The sequence below is a fragment of the Dromiciops gliroides genome, chromosome 2 (assembly GCF_019393635.1).
Source record: "Dromiciops gliroides isolate mDroGli1 chromosome 2, mDroGli1.pri, whole genome shotgun sequence".
NCBI lineage: Eukaryota > Metazoa > Chordata > Mammalia > Microbiotheria > Microbiotheriidae > Dromiciops > Dromiciops gliroides.
The window spans coordinates 689,478,798-689,498,976 of NC_057862.1; the positions used below are offsets into that span (position 1 = coordinate 689,478,798).

Below are 20,179 nucleotides of genomic sequence, written 5' to 3' on the forward strand. Positions count from 1 at the left end.
CCTGACTCCCAAGAGGAAGTGTTCTCAGAGACTGTAGACTATGACATCAACACGAGACCACCCTCAAGTCCAGTAAACCAATAGATTTGGGTGATGCTAGCCAATAAGCTTGAAGCCCCATGTAAGGACTGCCTCTTCTTTGTAAGGAAGAAAGTGCTTCTTCCTCTCTCAGTTGGTTTCTCAGACAACCTTGTGGTGGAAGACTTAAGAGAAGAAGCAGGCCAGGTTGAACTCTTATCTCTCCTCTAGGGTAGATAGGCTTTCCTATCTTTCTGAACTTGATGTGTTCTCTCTTTACTCTTTAATCAATGCTTAATGCCAGAACTTGGTGCTAAAGCTTCCAATTTATAAGTAAGCCCTAGCTAGTTTTCCCTACACTGGGGACGGGAATAAGGGGACCACACATTTAGTTTTACTCATCACATATCTCATCATTGTCATTTTCTTTTTTCTATGATTTGTTCTTTGACACACTTGGTTTTTAGGATCAGATTATTTAATTTCCAATTGATTTTAATCTCTCTCAATTGTCTATTATTCAAAGTAATTTTTATTGCACTATGATTTCAAAAGGATGTGTTTACTATTTCTTCTTGTGGGGACCAATTTTTAATTGGGAAGTGTTAGCTAAGTGGCTCGCAGCAATATTGGGGCAAGGAAGGAGAAAGACAGCCTCCCTCAAAACAGAGCAGGATTGATTTAACAAGAACAAACTTAAAAAAAAAACACAAACAGGATCAGTAGGATCAAGGGAAAGGAAATAAAATGGGGAAAGGGAAATTATACAACCTGAACAACACCACCGCCCAAGAATCAACTGAGAACACACAACAGCATCCTGTCACCTTCCAGCTTCAAGCTAGAATGATGAAAAAACCTCCCTTCTTCCCAGCAGACCCCAGGCTGACCACACACAGCCCCCAGCCAATTGGCTGGTCGATCTGACAGTCACATGACTGCCATCACTGGGCTTCCAATCATTATAATTTTGCCAGGCCCATGTAGGCATTGGCAAGTGGTGATGATGTGAGGTGCCAGTGCCATGGGGATGGCTACAACCAGTGGGTGAAGCACTGTGTGGTTTGTGGAGGGAGTCCCAGACGCCAGTGAGTGAGCCAAGGTTTTTTTAAAAAATTCTAGCCAAAGATCAGGTCATTAAAACCTCACATAACAATTAATTCTTTACATTCTTTTCTCCATCTTGTTGTAAAGTTTTTATGCCCTAATACATAATCAACTTTTGTGTAGGTTCCATGTACTGCTGAGTTGAAGGTATATTTCTCTCTATTCCCATTTGATTTTCTCCAAAGATCTATCCTATCTAACTTTTCAAGAATTTTATTCATTTCCTTAACTTCTTCTTCTTCTTCTTCTTCTTCTTCTTCTTCTTCTTCTTCTTCTTCTTCTTCTTCTTCTTCTTCTTCTTCTTCTTCTTCTTCTTCTTCTTCTTCTTCTTCTTCTTCTTCTTCTTCTTCGCTAGATTTTCCAGTTCTGAGAGAGGAAGATTAAGGACCCCAGTAGGACAGTTTTATTATCTATTTGCTCCAGTAACTCATTCAACTTCAAGGAGCTTACATTCTACTGAATATAAAAAAATAACATGAATTATATACAAAATAAATTCAAATTAATATAGGGTGAACCCTAAAAATTAGAGGGAATCAGTAATGGCCTCTTATGAAAGGTGGTACCTGAGCTGTGCATTAAAGGAAATTAGGGATTCCTGTGAGGGGTCGCAAGAATGAAGAATATTCCACAAATTGGGAAGAGCCTGTGCAGTGACATAGAGGTGTGATATTTGGGGTCTATTGAAAAATTATCAGCTATTATTATAAAACAAAAAGTAGGGAGTGTTAGAAACAGATAAGATATTAAGAAAGTGTGTTCCAATAACAAGTACAGAAAAGGACAAAATGAAACAGCAAATTTGTTACTACCTTGCTGATACAGTAGATATTGCACTGGGCCTGGAGACAAGACCTGAGTTCAAATCCAATCTCAGATGCTTACTAGCTGCATGAACCTGGGAAAGTCACTATACCTCTGTTTCCTTCAGTTTCCTGAACTGCAAAATGGGGAGTAATAATAGCACCTACTTCCCAGGGTTGCTATGAGGATGAAATGAAACAATAATTGCAATGTGTTTGGCACATCAATGTTGTTCTTGTTCAGTCATATCTGTCTCTTCCTGATCCCATCTGGTGTTTTCTTGGCAAAGATACTGGAGTACCTTGCCATTGCCTTCTTTAACTCACTTTACAGATGGGGAAACTGAGGCAAACAAGGTTAAGTGAATTTCCCAGAGGCACACAGCTAATAAGTATTTAAGATTATATTGGAACTCAGGTCTTCCTTACTGCAGTTCCTGTTCTGTCTCCACTGCGCCATCTAGCTTGCCCCTATCAGCACATTGTAGTCAGCTGGGTGGTGCAGTGGATGGAGGGCCGTTTTCAGAAATTCTCATCAGGAAGAGAGACACAACTGAAAACTGACTGAAGAAAAACAGGCACTATATAAATTTTAGATGTTATTATTTCTACCTTTGTAAGTTTAATAGACAATTTTAATAAAACAAACCTATTAAGGTGCTCATGTCTCCAGATACAGTCTTCTTTTAATCAAATAATCAGTAATAATTTATTTAGTACTTACTATGTACTGGACACTGATAAGCAGTTTATATTTTTTCATATTAAAAGATATGTATTTAATGATTATTAATCAGTATATAATAAAGGATTTTTTAATCTTCTCTAGGAAAATCTGTGGAGGAAGGCAACACTTTTAGCAATTGGGGAAAGAGAAGAGGTTAGGATTATAAAGAAGAGGCTTAAGCTAGACATTGAAATAAAAGCAGGATTTCAGTGAAGGTGATGAAGGCATGTTTTCCAGGCCTGGGGAATAATCTGTGAACGTGTTTGGAAGTGAGAGAGAAGTGAATTAAGTAAGGGACAATGCAAGATCTAGTCTGGGTGAAATTTAGATGGCTTTAAAGGGAAAAGTGCAAAATTAAACTAGAAAGGTAGATTGTATTCAGATTGTAGACAGTCCTAAATGCCAGCCTAAGAAGTTTGTTTTTTCTAAAGATAATAGGGAGCCTGTAAAGGTTTTAGAGTAGGGAATGACATGGTCAGACCTGTGGCTGAGAAAAATGATTTGAAGAAGTATATGAAAGCTGTTCAGAGCTACAACATGGAGAAGAAATTTTCTCAGTTAAGTACACATTGCTAAGAACATATTGAGGCTTCTCTCTTTGCAGAAGACAAGGAATAAAAAAATTTAGCCAGCAACCTGGTTTCAATTTTCTAATTAAAATGATTTATGCCTTCTTTTTTTACATTTTCCCAAGGTTTACTGATGACTGAAGTCATGTAATGGAGCTTTCAAGGTTTTAAATCTGGTAATTAATCTCTTTACTTATACAATAATCTGAAGCAATAAACCATGAAACTCAAAGGAGTAGAGAAAATGTCAGGTGGATTAACCCTAGCAAGACCATCCTCTTGCCATTATCCACACTGATGCTCTAGGTCTCCAAGTAATTTGTTTATTCATTCAGTCCTTCCTTCAACAATCAGCAACTCAACCCCTGCTATGCTTGGATCCATAGAAGCTACCAAGTTTAAATGACATGATCTTTACCATCATTGACCTTTTTATCAAGAAGGGGGAAAAGTCATGTACTGAGTGTGGTAGATTGAAAAGGCCTCTGGCTTTTCTGGAACTGTCATCCTTGTGACAGACAGGCTGTCTCTGCTCTAGACATGCTCCTCTCCCTCTTTGCAGCCCCTTCCTTTCCAGGGATCTTCTGGAGCTTCTAGCTTCCATACTAGATTTCATTTCCCATGCTGCCTAATGGACATCTCCTTGTCTGTGACATCATAGGTGACAAACCAATCAGATGTGCCTGAGTGAGACAACAACCTTCCCCATCAAAGCCCTAGACTTTTTTTATTTTTTAAAGCCCTAGACTTCTTGACTTTCCATGACATCCTGATAGATCAACCCAAGAGTACCACATGTGAAAGCCAGGCAGAGAAAGGAGAACAGGGTAAGGGTTTGGTATAAAAATGTACTGAGTGGGAGCAGCTAGGTGGCCCAGTGGATAAAGCACTGGCCCTGAATTCAGGAGGACTTGAGTTCAAATCCAGCCTCAGACACTTGACACTTACTAGCTGTATGACCCTGGGCAAGTCACTTAACCCTCATTGCCCTGCAAAAAAAAAAATGTACTGAGTACAAGAAGTCATATCTCACAGAACCATGGTGGGCTTTCTTTTACTCTTGCCATGGCCTGAACATAATGAAGCTCAAGGTGTTTATAGCATTACCGGATGAATCCCTCTGTATCTCTAAAACTATTCTCCCAATATAAACTTCACTAATACTTAAAATCCCCAGAGTAAGACTGCTACTCCATCACCCTTCAGGGTTTTAGAGGTAACTCTAAGGGATTCTGGAATGCTTCTAATGCTATTGTTCTTTGCCCCCATCTGGTATATTCCCCTCCAAATATTATTGGCTTTAAAATTCTCCGCAATAATATCACTGCCAAAGATCAGCACCCTAATATCATTTAACCAGTTGACAGTTCCTAAATATCACTAATAACCATTTAACATCAATTAGCTTTTACAATGGGACATCTACTAATGTATATACATATACATATATATGTGCACACACACATACATATACGCATACACATACACATGTACATGCATATATGTGTGTGTATTTTTCACACATAACAAAAGTGTCATGCTCTCCACTCTCCCCAACTTAATCACACTCTACAGTAATTGTATTAATATCTGTCAAGTGCAGACAGTTACATTAAAGTAGTTGCTACAAGACATCTCCCCCCCACCCCACTGGATTTACTTCTGGTTCCAGCATAGGTAATGGACAAATTGCTCCCTGGCTTGCAAAAAAATGTTACAATTTCCAGGCCAATTCATGGATAGGCTAAATCAAGCAGGTCACTCCTCAGAGTTGACTGCTTCTTCTGCTACTGGCAGAATCTTCTATAGACTTTCATTATTGGACCTCTGACACTTCAGACATATCAAAGTGCAAAATGTATCAGCCCAGTCTGTTGTATCTCTAATACGCATTCACCAATAGGAAGGAAGGAAGGAAGGAAGGAAGGAAGGAAGGAAGGAAGGAAGGAAGGAAGGAAGGAAGGAAGGAAGGAAGGAAGGAAGGAAGGAAGGAAGGAAGGAAGGAAGGAAGGAAGGAAGGAAGGAAGGAAGGGACAGAGGGAGAGAGGGAGAGAGGGAGAGAGGGAGAGAGGGAGGGAGGGAAGAAGGATTTATTTAATGTCTACTATGTAACAGTCACTGTACTAAGGACTGGTGATAGAAATCCAAGCAAAAAGAAAGACAATCCCTGTCCTCAAGGAGCTTACATTCTTTTTGTAAATTATTATTTATTTTTTATTTGATAGTATTTTATTTTATTTTTTCCAATTACATGTAAAGAGAGGTTTCAACATTCATTTTGTAGCATTTTACATTCCAAATTTTTCTTCCTCTCTCCCTTCCCTCCCCCTCCCGAAGCCAGCAAGCAATCTGCTATAGTCTATACATAACAATCATGTTAAACATATTCCCACATTAATCATGTTGTGAGAGAAGAATCAGAACAAAAGGGGAAACACAAGAAAGAAGTAACAAAAAGGAAACAACAACAAAAGTAAAAATTGTACACTTCGATCTGCATTCAGACTCCATAGTTCTTTTTCTGGATGTGGAGAGCATTTTCCATCATTAGTCTTAGATCATTGCATTGCTTATTAAAGATGTCTATCATAGTTGATCATCACACAATGCTGTTGATACTGTGTACAGTGTTTCCTTGGTTCTGCTCATTTTATTCAGCATCAATTCATGTAAAGCTTTCTAGGTTTTTCTGAAATCCACCTACTCATCACTTCTCACAGCACAATAGTATTCTATTATATTCATATACCACAACTTATTTAGCCATTGCCCAATTGATGGGCATCCCCTCTATTTCCAATTCTTTGCCACCACAAAGAAAGCTGCTATAAATATTTTAGTACATGTGGATCCTTTTCCATTTTTTATGATATCTTTGGGATACAGAGGTAGTAGTGGTATTGTTGGATCAAATGGTATGCACAGTTCAATAGCCTTTTGGGTATGTGCTTCAGAATTGTGCTCCAGAACGTTTGTATCAGTTTGCAACTCCACAACAGTGCATTGGTGTTCCAATTTTCCCATAACTTCACCAATAGTTATAATTTCCCCTTTTTGTCATATTAGCCAATTGGATAGGTGTGAGGTGGTACCTCAGAATAGTTTTAATTTGCATTTTTATAATCAGTAGTGATTGAGAACACTTTTTTCATATGTCTGTAGATAGCTTTAATTCCTTCACCTAAGAACTACCTGTTCATATCCTGTAACCATTTCTCAATTGGGAAATAACTTCTATTCTTATATATTTGATTTGGTTCTCTATATATTTTAGAAATGAGATCTTTATCAGAAACACTGGCTGTAAAAATTGTTTCCCAGCTTTCTGCTTTCCTTCTCATCTTGTTTGCATTGGTTTTGTTTGTGCAAAACCTTTTTAATTTAATGTAATCAAAATGTTTTTATAAAGAACAAAATAATCCATTTTGCTTTTCATAATGTTCTCTATCTCACCTTTGGTCATAAATTCTTCCGCTCTCCATAGATGTGACAAGTAAACTATTCCTTCCTTTTCTTATTTGTGTATGGTATCACCCTTTCTGTCTAGATCATGTACCCATTTTGACTTTACTTTGGTGTATGATGAAAGATGTTGGTCTATGCCTAGTTTCTGCCATAGTATTTTCCAGTTTTCCCAGTAGTTTTTGTCAAATAGTGAGTTCTTATCCTGGAGGCTAAAGTCTTTGGGTTTATCAAGCAGGAGATTACTATAGTCATTTAATACTGTGTTATGTGTGCCTAATGTATTCCACTAATTCACCACTCTCTTATTCAGCAGCATAAAGTTTTGATGCTTGCTGCTTTATGAGTTTTTGTTAGTTTGATTGTATGACACTGAATAAGTAAATTAATTTAGGTAGAATTGTCATTTTTATTATATTAGCTTGGCCTTCCCATGAGCAATTGATATTTATCCATCTGTTTAGATCTGATTTTATTTGTGTTAAAAGTGTTTTCTACCTGTGTACATGTACTTCCTGGGTTTTCCTTGACAGGTAGAATCTCAAATATTTTATATTGTCTACAGTTATTTTTTATTATGGATTTTACTTTACTTTTACTTTTGTAAATTTTTCAAATTGTACCATCAGATTGCTTTCCAAAAAGATTCACCAAATTTGCAATTCTTTATTTTTTAGTTTGCAACATTTGTTTTTATAAGATATCTAGTTTCAAATTTTTCTCCCTACCCCCTGCCCAAGAGAGCAAGCAATCCGATATAGGTTATGTATGTAAAATCACATTAAACATATTTGTGCATTAGTCGTGCTATACAAGAAGAATCAGAGCAAAAAGGAAAAAACTTCAAAAAAGAAAAACAAAAAAGTAGAGATAGTATGGTTCAATCTACATCTAGATACCATGGTTTTTTTTTTCTGGATTTGGAGAGTATTTTCTATTATGAGTCCTTTGGAACTATCTTGGACCATTGTATTGCTGAGAAGAGTCAAGTCTATCACAGCTGATCAACACACAATGTTATTGATACTGTGTACAATGTTCTCCTGGTTCTGCTCCTCTCACTTAGCATCAGTTCATGCAAGTCTTTCCAGGTTTCTCTGAAATCTGCCTGCTCATATTTTCTTACAGCACAATAGTATTCCATTACATTCATATACCACAACTTGTTCAGACATTCCCCAATTGATAGGCAACCCCTCAATTTCCAATTCTTTGCCACCACAAAAAGAGTAGCTATAAATACTTCTGTACATGTGGGTCCTTGTCCCTTTTTTATGATCTCTTTGGGGAAAAGACCTAATAGTGACATTGCTGGGTCAAAGGGTATGCACAGCTTTATAGCCCTTTGGGCATAGTTCCAAATTGCTCTCCAGAATGGTTGGACCAGTTCACAACTCCTCCAATAATGCATTAGTGTTCCAATTTTTCCACAGCTTCTCCTACATTTATTATTTCCTTTTTTGTCATATTAGCCAATCTGATAGGTGTGAGGTGGTATCTCAGAGTTGTTTTAATTTGCAATTCTCCAATCAATAGTGATTTAGAGCATTTTTTCATATAGCAAAAGAAAGGTTTGATTTCTTCATCAGAAAACTGCCTGTTCATATCCTTTGACCATTTCTCAATTGGGGAATGACTTGCATTCTTATAAATTGTATTTAGTTCCATATATATTTTAGAAATGAGACTTTGTCAGAAATGCTGTCCATGAAAATTGTTTCCCAGCTTTCTGCCTCCCTTCTAATTTTGGATGCATTGCTTCTGTTTGTACAAAACCTTTTTAATTTAATGTAATCAAAATCATGCATTTTGCATTTCATAATTTTCTTTATCTAATGTTTAAACATAAACTGTTTTCCTTTCCATAAATCTGAGAGGTAAACGATTCCTTCCTCTCCTAATTTACCTATGATATCACCTTTTATGTATAAATCATGTACCCATCTTGATCTTATTTTAGTATAAGGTGTAACATGTTGGTCTATGCCTAGTTTCTGACATAACATCCTCCAGTTGTCCCAGCAGATTCTATCAAATACTGAGTTCCCATCCCAGAAACTGCAGTCTTTGGATTTATCAAACAGTACATTACTAAAATCAATTACTACTGTGTCTCCTATGCCTAGCCTATTTCATTTATCCTCCACTCTATTTCTTAGCCATTACCAAATAGTTTTGATGGTTGCTGCATTATAATAAAGCTTCAGGTTTGGTACAGCTAGCCCACCTTCTGTGCATTTTTTTCATTAGTTCCCTTAATATCCTTGACATTTTGTTTCTCCAGATGAATTGTGTTATTATTTTTTCTAGCTCTATAAAATAATTTTTAGGCACTCTGATTGGTATGGCACCGAATAAGTAAATTAATTTAGGTAGGATTGTCATTTTTATTATATTAGCTTTGACTATCCATAAGAAATTGATATCTTACCAATTATTTAGATCTGATTTGATTTATGTGAAAAGTGTTTTGTAATCATGTTCATAGAGTTTCTGGGTTTGTCTTGGCAAGTAGACTTCCAAGTATTTTATATTGTCTACCTGTATTTTAAATGGAATTTTTCTTTCTACCTCTTGCTGCTCGACTTTGTTGGTCATGTATAGAAATGCTAATGATTTATGTGGATTTATTTTATGTCTTGCAATGTTACCAAAATTGTTAATTATTTCAAGAAATTTTTGAGTTGATTCTCTAGGATTCTCTAAGTATACCATCATATCATCTGCAAAGAGTGATAGTTTTGTTTCCTCCTTGCCTATTCTAATTCCTTTAATTCCTTTTTCTTCTGATTGCTAAAGCTAACATTTCTAGTACAATATTAAGTAATAGAGGGGATAATGGACATCCCTGTTTCACCCCTGATCTTATTGGGAAGGCCTCTAACTTAGCTCCATTACATATAATGCTTGCTGATGGTTTTAGATAGATACTGCTTATTATTTTACGGAAAGCTCCACCTATTCCTAAGCTCTCTAGTATTTTTATTAGGAATGGGTGCTGTATTTTGTCAAAAGCTTTCTCTGCATCTATTGAGATAATCATATGATTTTGATTAGTTTTCTTATTGATATGGTTGATTATGTTAATAGTTTTCCTAAAGTTGAACCAGCCCTGCATTCCTGGTACAAATCCCACCAGTCATAGTGTATTATCCTGGTGATCATTTGCTGTAATCTCCATGTTAATATCTTATTTAAGATTTTAGCATCAACAGTCATTAGGGTAATGGGTTTGTAATTTTCTTTCTCTGTTTTTGCTCTGCCTGGTTTTGGTATCACCATCATATTTGTGTCATAAAAGGAATTTGGTAGAACTCCTTCTTCACCTATTTTTCCAAATAATTTGAGTAATATTGGAATTAATTGTTCTTTAAATGTTTGGTAAAATTCACATTTAAACCCATCTGGTCCTGGAGATTTTTTTCTTAGGGAGTTCATTAATAGCTTGTTCAATTTCTTTTTCTAATATGGGCTTATTTAAGGATTTTATTTCCTCCTTCAGTTAACCTGTGCAGTTTGTATTTTTGTACATATTTATCCATTTCATTTAGATTGTCAAATTTATTGGCATACAGTTGGGCAAAATAGTTCCTAATTATTGCTTTAATTTCCACTTTATTGGTGGTAAAACCACCCCTTTCATTTTTGATACTGGTAATTTGGTTTTATTTTTATTTTTTTAATCAAATTAACCAATGGTTTATCTATTTTATTGGTTTGTTTTTTTTTTCACAAAACCAGCTCTTAAATTTATTGATTAATTCTATAGTTTTCTTGCTTTCAATTTTATTAATTTCCCCTTTACTTTTCAGGATTTCTGATTTAGTATTTAGTTGGGGATTTCTAATTTGTTCTTTTTCTAGCTTTTTTAGTTGCATGCCCAATTCATGTAAGCATTTAGAGATATAAAATTTCCCCTAAGAACTGCTTTGGCTGCATCCTATATGTTCTGGTAAATTGTCTCATTGTCATTCCCATGGATGAAGTTATTTTGGGGGTGGGCAGGGCAATGAGGGTTAAGTGACTTTCCCAGGGTCACATAGCTAGTAAGTGTCAAGTGTCTGAGGCTGGATTTGAACTCTGGTCCTCTTGAATCCAGGGCCAGTGCTCTATACACTGTGCCATCTAGCTGTCACCCCCCACCCCCATGGATGAAGTTATTGATTGTTTCTATGATTTGTTGTTTGGCCCACTCATTCTTTTTTTTTTTAAACATGCTCCTTTTATCATCATATGTAATTGTCAGTGGTATGCATATTGTTCCAGATCTAATATTTCAATATTTAATTATAATAACACCCAAATTTGAGACACTAAATTTTTATATGAATTGTTACTCAAAACTACCTTTCCAGTGCAAGTCATCTTCCTTGCGGTACAAGTTCATATTTAACTGCTCATTCAGAAACTGTTTTATTTAGAAATTATTTACACAATATGAGAGGTAGAAAACATCTTAGCTTCAGTTGCGTTTACTTATACAAAAGTATTAATTATTAAAGAAAATACTAATAATCATCTTTACTCTTAATATTTACATTTGGTTAATTAAATGTACAGTTGACACAAATAATAAAACAAGAATTTTTACATATATATTTTTATATATGTAATATATATAAAATATATACATATATATTTTCAGGAATACAATCCTCGCCATTTGTGAAAAACACAAATCAAAAACAAAAACAAAACTCCTCTAAAACCCAGTAAATGTGGAGATTGAAGAAGGGGAAGAGAGAAACATGGACAACAAGCTATTCCCAACATTTTCTTCCTCCCAAACTTTTAACACATCACATGAACCACGGTTTTCAGAAAAACTTCTAAAACCCCAAAACTCACTTTTGTCTTCACTGCTTTGAAATAATTCCACTAAAGATTGTATTAGTGAATTACAAATACCGTTGTCTTCTTTTGTTGTGGGAAATTCTGTTTTGTTCTTTAAATGTAATTCCACATTCTTCTTCTGGCTCCTTTTTTTGTTTCTTCCTAATACTATTTTTACTTTTCGCTGCAACTTCCCTGAAGGAAAGCTGTCTGAACCTTCAACAACCACTTCTTTGGGTTCTTCACCAGGATGACTGTAGGATGTTGTCTTGGCTGGACTTCTAGGCTGTTCTGGTGAATTGCTACTTGATCCTGAGACCAGAACTGTGACCATGGGGGGAACTAGTGCCTTTTTTCTTCTGATAGCTATCTGGAAAAAGTGTACTATCTGACTTTCGTTTTAGTTGACACACATTTTTATTTGTTTCATCAAAATCAGAAACATGCATAAATGTCTCTAGGATATACGGGCAGTATTCTGGTTTTAGTTCTTCTGTATTTTTCATTTACACTTCCATTATGGTCAGAAACTTTAGGACTATAGCCCTGCAGATCTTTATTCAGAGGTAGTTGTACCAAATCCAGCTTAACATCCTCCTTCACCCGATTTATTATAGAAGATTTTCTACAATCCAAATGTTCTCTGAGTTTACTTGTTGAGTTGTATGATGCACGTGGATCTATGGGCTCTGAACTGCAGGCAACCTTCTGCGAAGGATCCCTGCTCTCTTGATACTGGGAATCCTGTTTTTATCACTTGTTTGGTAGTATTTCTCCAAAGGTCATTTGGGGAAATACAGTGCGATTCCAGTTGTTTTTCAGGTTCATGCCTTTTAAAAGTATTTCCAATGATGGGGGCAAAAGATTCAATACTGCATTTTACTCTTCTGGATATACTGCTTTTGTAGTCTACAAAGTCACATACCAACTTGGATATGATATCATCAACAACTTGGTACTGGGTACTTTGTGCAAAGCTTCTGTATTGTTTGCTGAGAAGATGAGCCAGGAGAGTGGCATATTTCTGGGAGCAGCATTCACAATAGCCCTTCTTGTTCTCTTTGAGGTGGGGCTGAACGGGAGGGCATCACCCTTCATCTGATCCACAGCCTGTTCTGTTCCTTTGTTTAGCTTGTGTTTGTTTCTGTAGACCAGAAGTCTTATCCAAATCAAAAGGACTGAATAGTTTATAAGAGGAATGTTGGACAACTGAAGGTAAAATGGCCTGTAATGGTGGCTTGCATCTTCCACCTTTACAGATGGCTTTTTGAGCCTTCCTGTTTTTGTTTTCTGAACTCCTAATCGTTTCCCCACTGCTTCTTGTAGAGATGTGCTGCATTTCTTGATGAGATACAATTCTTTTTTCTTTTGTTCAATATAGTATTGAATATCATCAATATGAAGAATTTTCACTCCCTAGGATAAAGCATTTGACAGTATACTATTTGAAGGGATGAATTCATGTTCCTTGATAGCTTTTTCAACTAATAATTTTCCTCTGCTCATACATACTGGATCTGGAGTCTTGAATGAACTTCCATCACAACTAGGATGAGGTGAAGTATTTCCTCCTGTATATGTTGATTCTGGACTCGGGACGGGAGAAATATATCTCAATGTTTGAGCATATTTTGCTTCCTTTTTATTTGAAACTAGGTAACTTATACCTTTGCTGAGAAATTCTTCAATCCTCTTTCACTCCTAGCTTCCATAGCTTCCTTCAGTATCAGCTCAAATACTATCTTTCCCCTCCTACTTCCTTGAGGTCCTTTTCCAGTCTGTCAGAGATCACAACAGATGGCAAATCAAGATAAAAGACTTTCCCCCAGAGTGGCTTATATTTAGATTTTTCTGATTTGTTATCATTTTTCACAGTTTTCAAAGATGGTCTATTTTTCTCATTTTTTATTTGGATACCACCTGCCGGGTGATGGCCTTTGCTGCGGATCATCATGGTGCCGGCTTTCATGGCCGCCACACTGAGTTTCCACATGCTTGGGCTGGCTCTCGTGGGGCCCACCGCTGCTCTAGCCGGGCTGCCAGCCGGGGCGAGAAGCCCACTCATTCTTTAGAATGAGATTATTTAGTTTCCAATAATTTTTCAGTCTACCTTTCCCTGGCTCTTTATTATATGTAATTTTTATTGCATCATGATCTGAGAAGGATACATTTACTATTTCTGCCTTTCTACATTTGACTATGAGTTTTCGTGCACTAATACATGGTCAATTTTTGAATATGTGCCATGTACCACTGAGAAAAAGGTATATTCCTTTCTAACCCCATTCAAATTTCTCCAGACAGCTATCATATCTAACTTTTCTAACATTCTATTCACCTCTTTAACTTGTTTCTTATTTATTTTGTGGCTAGATTTATTGAATTCTGATAGGGGAAGATTTAGATCCCCCACTAGTAGAGTATTGCTGTCTATTTCCTATTGTAGTAACTTAACTTCTCCTCTAAGAATTTGGATGCTATATCACTTGGTGCATACATGTTTAGTATTGATATTACTTCATTATCTATAGTACCCTTTAGCAAGATGTAGTTTCCTTCATTATCTCTTTTAATTAGATCTATTTTTGTCTTTGCTTTGTCTGACATAAGGATTGCTACTCCTCCTTTTTTTACTTTAGCTGAAGCATAATATATTCTGCTCTAACCTTTTACCTTTACTCCATGTATATCTCTATGCTTCAAATGTGTTTCTTGTAAACAGCATATTGTCGGATTCTGGTTTTTAATCCACTCTTCTATTCACTGTGGAATATGGATGTGGATTGAACCATACTATTTCTTTTCTTTTTGGTGCTTTTGGTTTTCTTTTTTGAGGTTTTTCCTTTTTGTTCTGATTTTTCTTTTATAACATGACTAATGCAGAAATATGTTTAATATTATGTCCATATATAACCTATTTCAGATTACTTGCTGTCTTGTGGAGGGGGGAGAAAGGGGAGGGAGGGAGAAAAATTTGAAATTGGAAATCTTATAAAAATAAATATTGAAAACTATCTCTACATGTAACTGGAAAATAATAAAATATTTTTTATAATTTTTTAAAAAGGCAATTTGCTTTAAATGTCACAGTTAATTTTATTCTCAAATTTCAGGTAATAACCCTTTCATGCCTCTTGTTCAGTAACTTTTCCAAAGATTTTTTTCAAAAGGACTAAAGAAGTTATAACCTGATAATAGTGGCTTTTATTTTACTCTTTTTTTAACTTTACTCCTTTTTACTCTTGCTTTTTCCCTTTCAAATTCTTCTTCATTTTTATAATAGAACTTTATTCTAAAGACATTCGAAATAAATCATTGTTCTTTTAACATGAAAAAAATAGAACCAAACTGTTTGTGAAACTAGATATATTTGAATAAAAGAATTTTAATGCAAAAAAAAAAAAAGATAACTAAGTACCTGAGGTTGGATTTGAAATTCAGTCTTCTTAACTCCACATCTAGCACTCTTACCTACTATACCACCTATATAATACCCAGGCCTACTCTGAATCAGGAGCAAAACATTATATTACACTCACATTATCACTCATTTCCAAAATCAGGTTCAGTAAACCCATCACCATGTGGCTGGGCTGTAGGAAACACCTAATATTCATGTTCTGAAGTTTGGAACCCTATTATCCAATCCCCTGCTATACCTTCCTTTTCCTATTCTATGTTAGAGGTTTCAGTTGCTGTCCTCTCCTTGAGAAAATAGCCTACTCTTGTTGATAATGCCTCTCCCTCTGGACTCCAAGTTAAGCCATATTGATTTCCCTTGTGTGAGCTAAAATGTTCCCCCCAAAAGCCCAATTACTCCTAGCACTGAATATTCACTCTGGTTCTTCTGTGAAGTTCCCTTTAAATCCTCAAACCACTATATGAGACTGACACATATATAAGAAATATCCTTCCTGCTAGGAGTAAATGCACTAGGGAATAATTCACCTCATGTCAATTACTATCGAAGTTCATTTCATAACTGGCATAATGCCTGGGTGTCAGATACTCAACAAAGAACTACAGAAACACAGACTCTCAAAGCTCAAAGAGACTTTAGAGGTCATCTGGTATAAAATCTGCCTGGAAATGGGTCCCTTCTAAACTTCCCCAATAAATGGCCATCCAGGGTCTGAAGATTTCAAATAATAACTTTAAAAAGAACAGTTTGGGGTAACTGGGTATTCAAGGATAAGGAGAAGGTTGAAAATGTGAAAAATTAGAAGGAATTCTGTGATACCCTATGTAGAATAGAGGTGGTTTGAAAGAGGAGTAGGTTTGGGGAGAAAGATAATATAATTATAACCATATGTATCTTCTCATCTCCACTGGAAAATGAAAAGAGGTGAGGAAAGGCACCAGTTGACCAGCATCCAGATTTGAATTGAGTGCAGAAATTGTACCCATGTAAGATTTACCCTGATGGGAAGATGCACTGGTGTCTTTTAGGATCCTGCCTGTCTAGGTACCTCATGTAAGCTCACTACTGAGTGTGGCTAATGCATTATCTTAAAAATGCCAGATGGCAGATTACCATGAGTACAGTGGGTTGCTTCCATCATGAATACATGGAAGCCCTCAGGACCACTGCCATACTAAACAAGGTGTCCCCACTCTGGGGTAGATGGGTTGAGGAAGAATATCCCATGCTTGAGGCACAGCCATTTAAAATGCCCAGTTCCACATAAGCAGGGAAGAAAAATACTTCCCTCTTCTCAGTATAAAAGCAAAAACAAAGTGGTGATTACAGGTACACACTGTCAGACATGGTCATTGTAAACGTTACTTTTTCTTAACTGGTTTCTTTGGGACAAGGGAGAGTTCTGTGGGGAGAAGAATTGGATAGTGACTATGGCATTTTTAAAAACATTGGTACAACATTTTTTAAATCAAAAAGAAATTAAAATCCATTTCCATGAGTTTGAAAATTAATGGTAGCATCCATTGCAAGTTTACAAGGCATTTCCTGTAAGAATAAAGTTGTTCCAGAGACTGATAACAACTTTTCTACCATCTAAGATGAAACTCCTTGTCTCAGAGCTGAGGTCATAGAATCTTCTGAGCACAACGGAGCATGTGCCAGACTCTTCTGATTCTCATAATCCAAGAGCTGGACTGCACAGGCAGAATTGGTCTTAAATATATGCCTCCTAGCAAACTGTAGATTCAAAATTTAAAGAGAGTGATGATATTGGCAAAGTGACCTTTTCTATCTTTTTCCAATCTAATGTAGTGGTTTAGGGTTATGGGTGCTACTCCTGATTGCCTCTCCTGGATCACAATTTCAGGAAAGCCCTGTGGCCACTGTATTTCAATTTTATGGCCATCCCTTCCATAGCTGCACCAACTGTCTTGCTACCAAGTACATCACCATCTTTCAATTCTGGAACCAGGAACCATATCAACCCTGTTATTATTCTCCAATGATTTATGAAGAGGCTGTGAGTGAAGTTGCCCAGTTTCTTCTCCTCTGGTATAGGGCACAGGAATTGGTGAGAGATCAAATTCTTGGGTTGGTGGATAAAGACAATTGAGCTTCATGGCCAGCTTTCGCAGTCATTGGCTTGATGCCCCCTGATTCAATAATATTTAAAATCTAATTAAACTATTTTGGGTTTGGTTATGAAATAAGGTATAAGTCATCTTGGTCAAAAAGTCATTTATGGGGGCAGCTAGATGGCACAGTGGTTAAAGCACCAGCCTTGGATTCAGGAGTACCTGCGTTCAAATCCTGCCTCAGACACTTGACATTTACTAGCTGTATGACCCTGGGCAAGTCACTTAACCCCCATTGCCTGCAAAAAAAAAAGTCATTTATTAACGTGGCATAGTACAAACAGCAGCTACAAAAATTTCCCCTTAGAAAACTGGGGCATACCCTCCTAAAATACACAGGATCCATGAAAAGAGTGGGTGCAAACAAAATTCAATGCTATTGAGGCATATGTGTAGGGAATTGCATGTGTCAAGGTAACTCACAACTCCAAACTAAAGGACTTAAAGGTCTTTTCTGTCCTCATACAACTGTTGTAGCCCATCTCTATATTACCAGGGTTAGCATTGGCAATAATAAGCTCTTTTCTCTCAGGGATCGTACTCCTTGAAACTGTTTCCTCTCTCTGTTGAGAATGCAGGTTGGTGCTTCTTCAGCTGGGCCTCCATCTCTCCATACTGACTTGCAAATACCAGATAGAACATAGATAGATAGATAGATAGATAGATAGATAGATAGATAGATAGATAGATAGATAGATAGATAGATAGATCTGGAAGGGAAATTAAAGGTCAAGTCCAACTTCTTCATTTTATAGATAAGGAAACTAAGGCAGATGGAGGTTATGTAATTTGTCCAGTGCTCTAAACAGCCAGCAAGTGTATGATTTTAAATTTAGGATTCCCTGACTTCCAGCCAAACACACTATCCACTGAATTATTTTATTGCCTCTGGGGCATCACCTTCTTGATGAGTATATCTTTTGCTAAGCTAACCACCATGGCTGATGGAAAATGGGTAGGGCAGGGAAGGAGAAATCCTCTCCTTCCCTGAAGGAATCTCACTCCACAACTGCTCCAAGACTGGAATACCTCTAATCCTCAAATTGCTGCATGGCTTTCACTTTTCTATAGGCCTAAATTGCCCACAAGGCTAATACTCTCAGTTAATCACTACATGCTTGTTTCCTATTTGGTATTATTTACTTTCATCCAATGACTAAAACCCTATAATCCCTTCAAGTTGCTTTAAGAACTTTCTCAAACTTGTTATGAAGTTGTAAGGTGAAAAAAACCTATAATACCTAGGATTTAAAGTCAGGAAGACTTGAGTTCAAATTCTGACCCTTGAAAGATAAATGCTATGTAACACTAGGCAAATCACTTAAATTCTTTGGGCCTCAGTTTCCTCAGTCAATGACCTCTAGTTTCTCTGCCAGCTCTAAATCTATGGTCCCATGATCTGGTTGACAGATCCTGTGCCCTACTTTACACTCATCCTCCACATCTTTGAAAACTACCCCCACTAGCATCCCCCTCTACATAAGGATCATAAAAGACAATGACCCTCTCCTCAAGAACTTGTGGTCTAATAGGGAAGAACAAAGACACAGATTTGTGATATGACCGAGAATAAGATAAGGTCGAAGGAGACAGATATGCTGTGGCTTGGGCTATTTGATGTGAATAGCACCAAGAGTTTCTTTTATCATCTAAAAAAGTGAGGAAATGAGAGAGGAGCTGCCAAAGGTCCCATTCTCACCCATCACCTTTTTCATAACACAGAAAGAATCTGAGTGCATTGGGAGATACTGTTTGGCTATCAAACAGTCGTGGCTCAGGCTCAAGTGTCAAGCCAACAATCTAGCTGGCTGACACTGCAGGAAATGGAATGAAGAAAGGCAAGGTCACTAATTTATCAATCACTTGGATGAAGGCCTGCTTGTCATGCGGATCAAATTTGTAAGGGGCATGAAGTGCGAAGGGTGACTAATACCCTCAGTGACAGAGTCAGAATTCAAAAGGCTCTTCTGGGCAAGTTGGAATAATTGCCTGAATCAAATAAGATAAAATGGTGAAGAATCAGAACTATGCTTTAGCTGAAAAAGGCAACCTACATTAAAAAAGGGCAAGTAAGGGTTGGTGGTCCTATAACAGTTAATGTAACCTTGGGGCTTTAATATTAGTGTTAAAGCTCTCTACAAGACATACCCAGGTAACCAAAAAGGTAAAGACATCTTGGGCTGAATTGGTAGGTATAGGATTTGAAAACAGTGGTCATGCTCTACTTGAACCTGATCAGTTCTTATCTGGAGTATTGTGTGCAGTATTGTGTTTTGAATAGCTAAACGCAGCCAAGTGGTGAAGTGGATAGTTCACTGGACCTGAAGTCAAGACCACCTAAATTCCAATCCAACCTCAGACACTCGCTTAACCTCTGTCTGACTCATTTTCTTCAACTACATTGAGGATAATGGTAGCACCTACCTGCCAAAATTGTTGGAAAGATCACATAAGATATTTGTAAAGCACTTAGCACTGTGTGGTGCAGGCTTGATGTAGTTTAGGTTAATTTTGTTCCCAGGTGAATTGATCTGAGGGACCTTTGGGCAAAAAAGGATTTAAAAGCAGGCTTGGTTTTTTTGTGGTGTTTGTCGGTTTTTTTAGTCTTTTGGCAGGAAGGCCTTGCCTAAAGACCCCAGGGAACCTGTTTGCCAAGTGCTTTTAATCTTCTTGCTGGTAGTCTTCCTCTTCCTGAACTCCTTTTGGAGTATTCTTCTACCCAAGGGTAATGGAATGTGATTTTAGTCAGAATTGCTTTAGTCAAACTCTTGCTTTGAACCTTGGGACTCCCAAGGGATCCATTGTACTAAGTGAGAAAAAGCAACCCAGATACCAGATGTTTCAAATCCAACTATGCCATGGAATGGGGGATGTTTAGGCAGAGAGGAGAAGAGTAAGAGAGGATAGTATAGCTGGGGGAAAGGGATTAGGCATGTCCTTGCATTCCCAGCAGGCAGAAATTTTTTAGAAGTGTACAAGGTACCCAGAGGAAGATTCCCTTCATCTCAATACTTCCTAAGAAGGTGGAATGAGTTTTCTTAAGAACCTTAGGAAGTAGTGAGCTCTCCATCACTGAAAGTTTTCAAGAAGATGCTGGATAACCA

The 20,179-nt window shown here is 37.0% G+C and overlaps 2 pseudogenes; both read right to left on the reverse strand.

Annotated features, from left to right (window-relative positions):
* Positions 1–11,388: 11,388 nt before the first annotated feature.
* On the reverse strand, positions 11,389–12,025 carry LOC122739647 (annotated as a pseudogene).
* On the reverse strand, positions 12,026–13,488 carry LOC122739648 (annotated as a pseudogene).
* Positions 13,489–20,179: the final 6,691 nt, after the last annotated feature.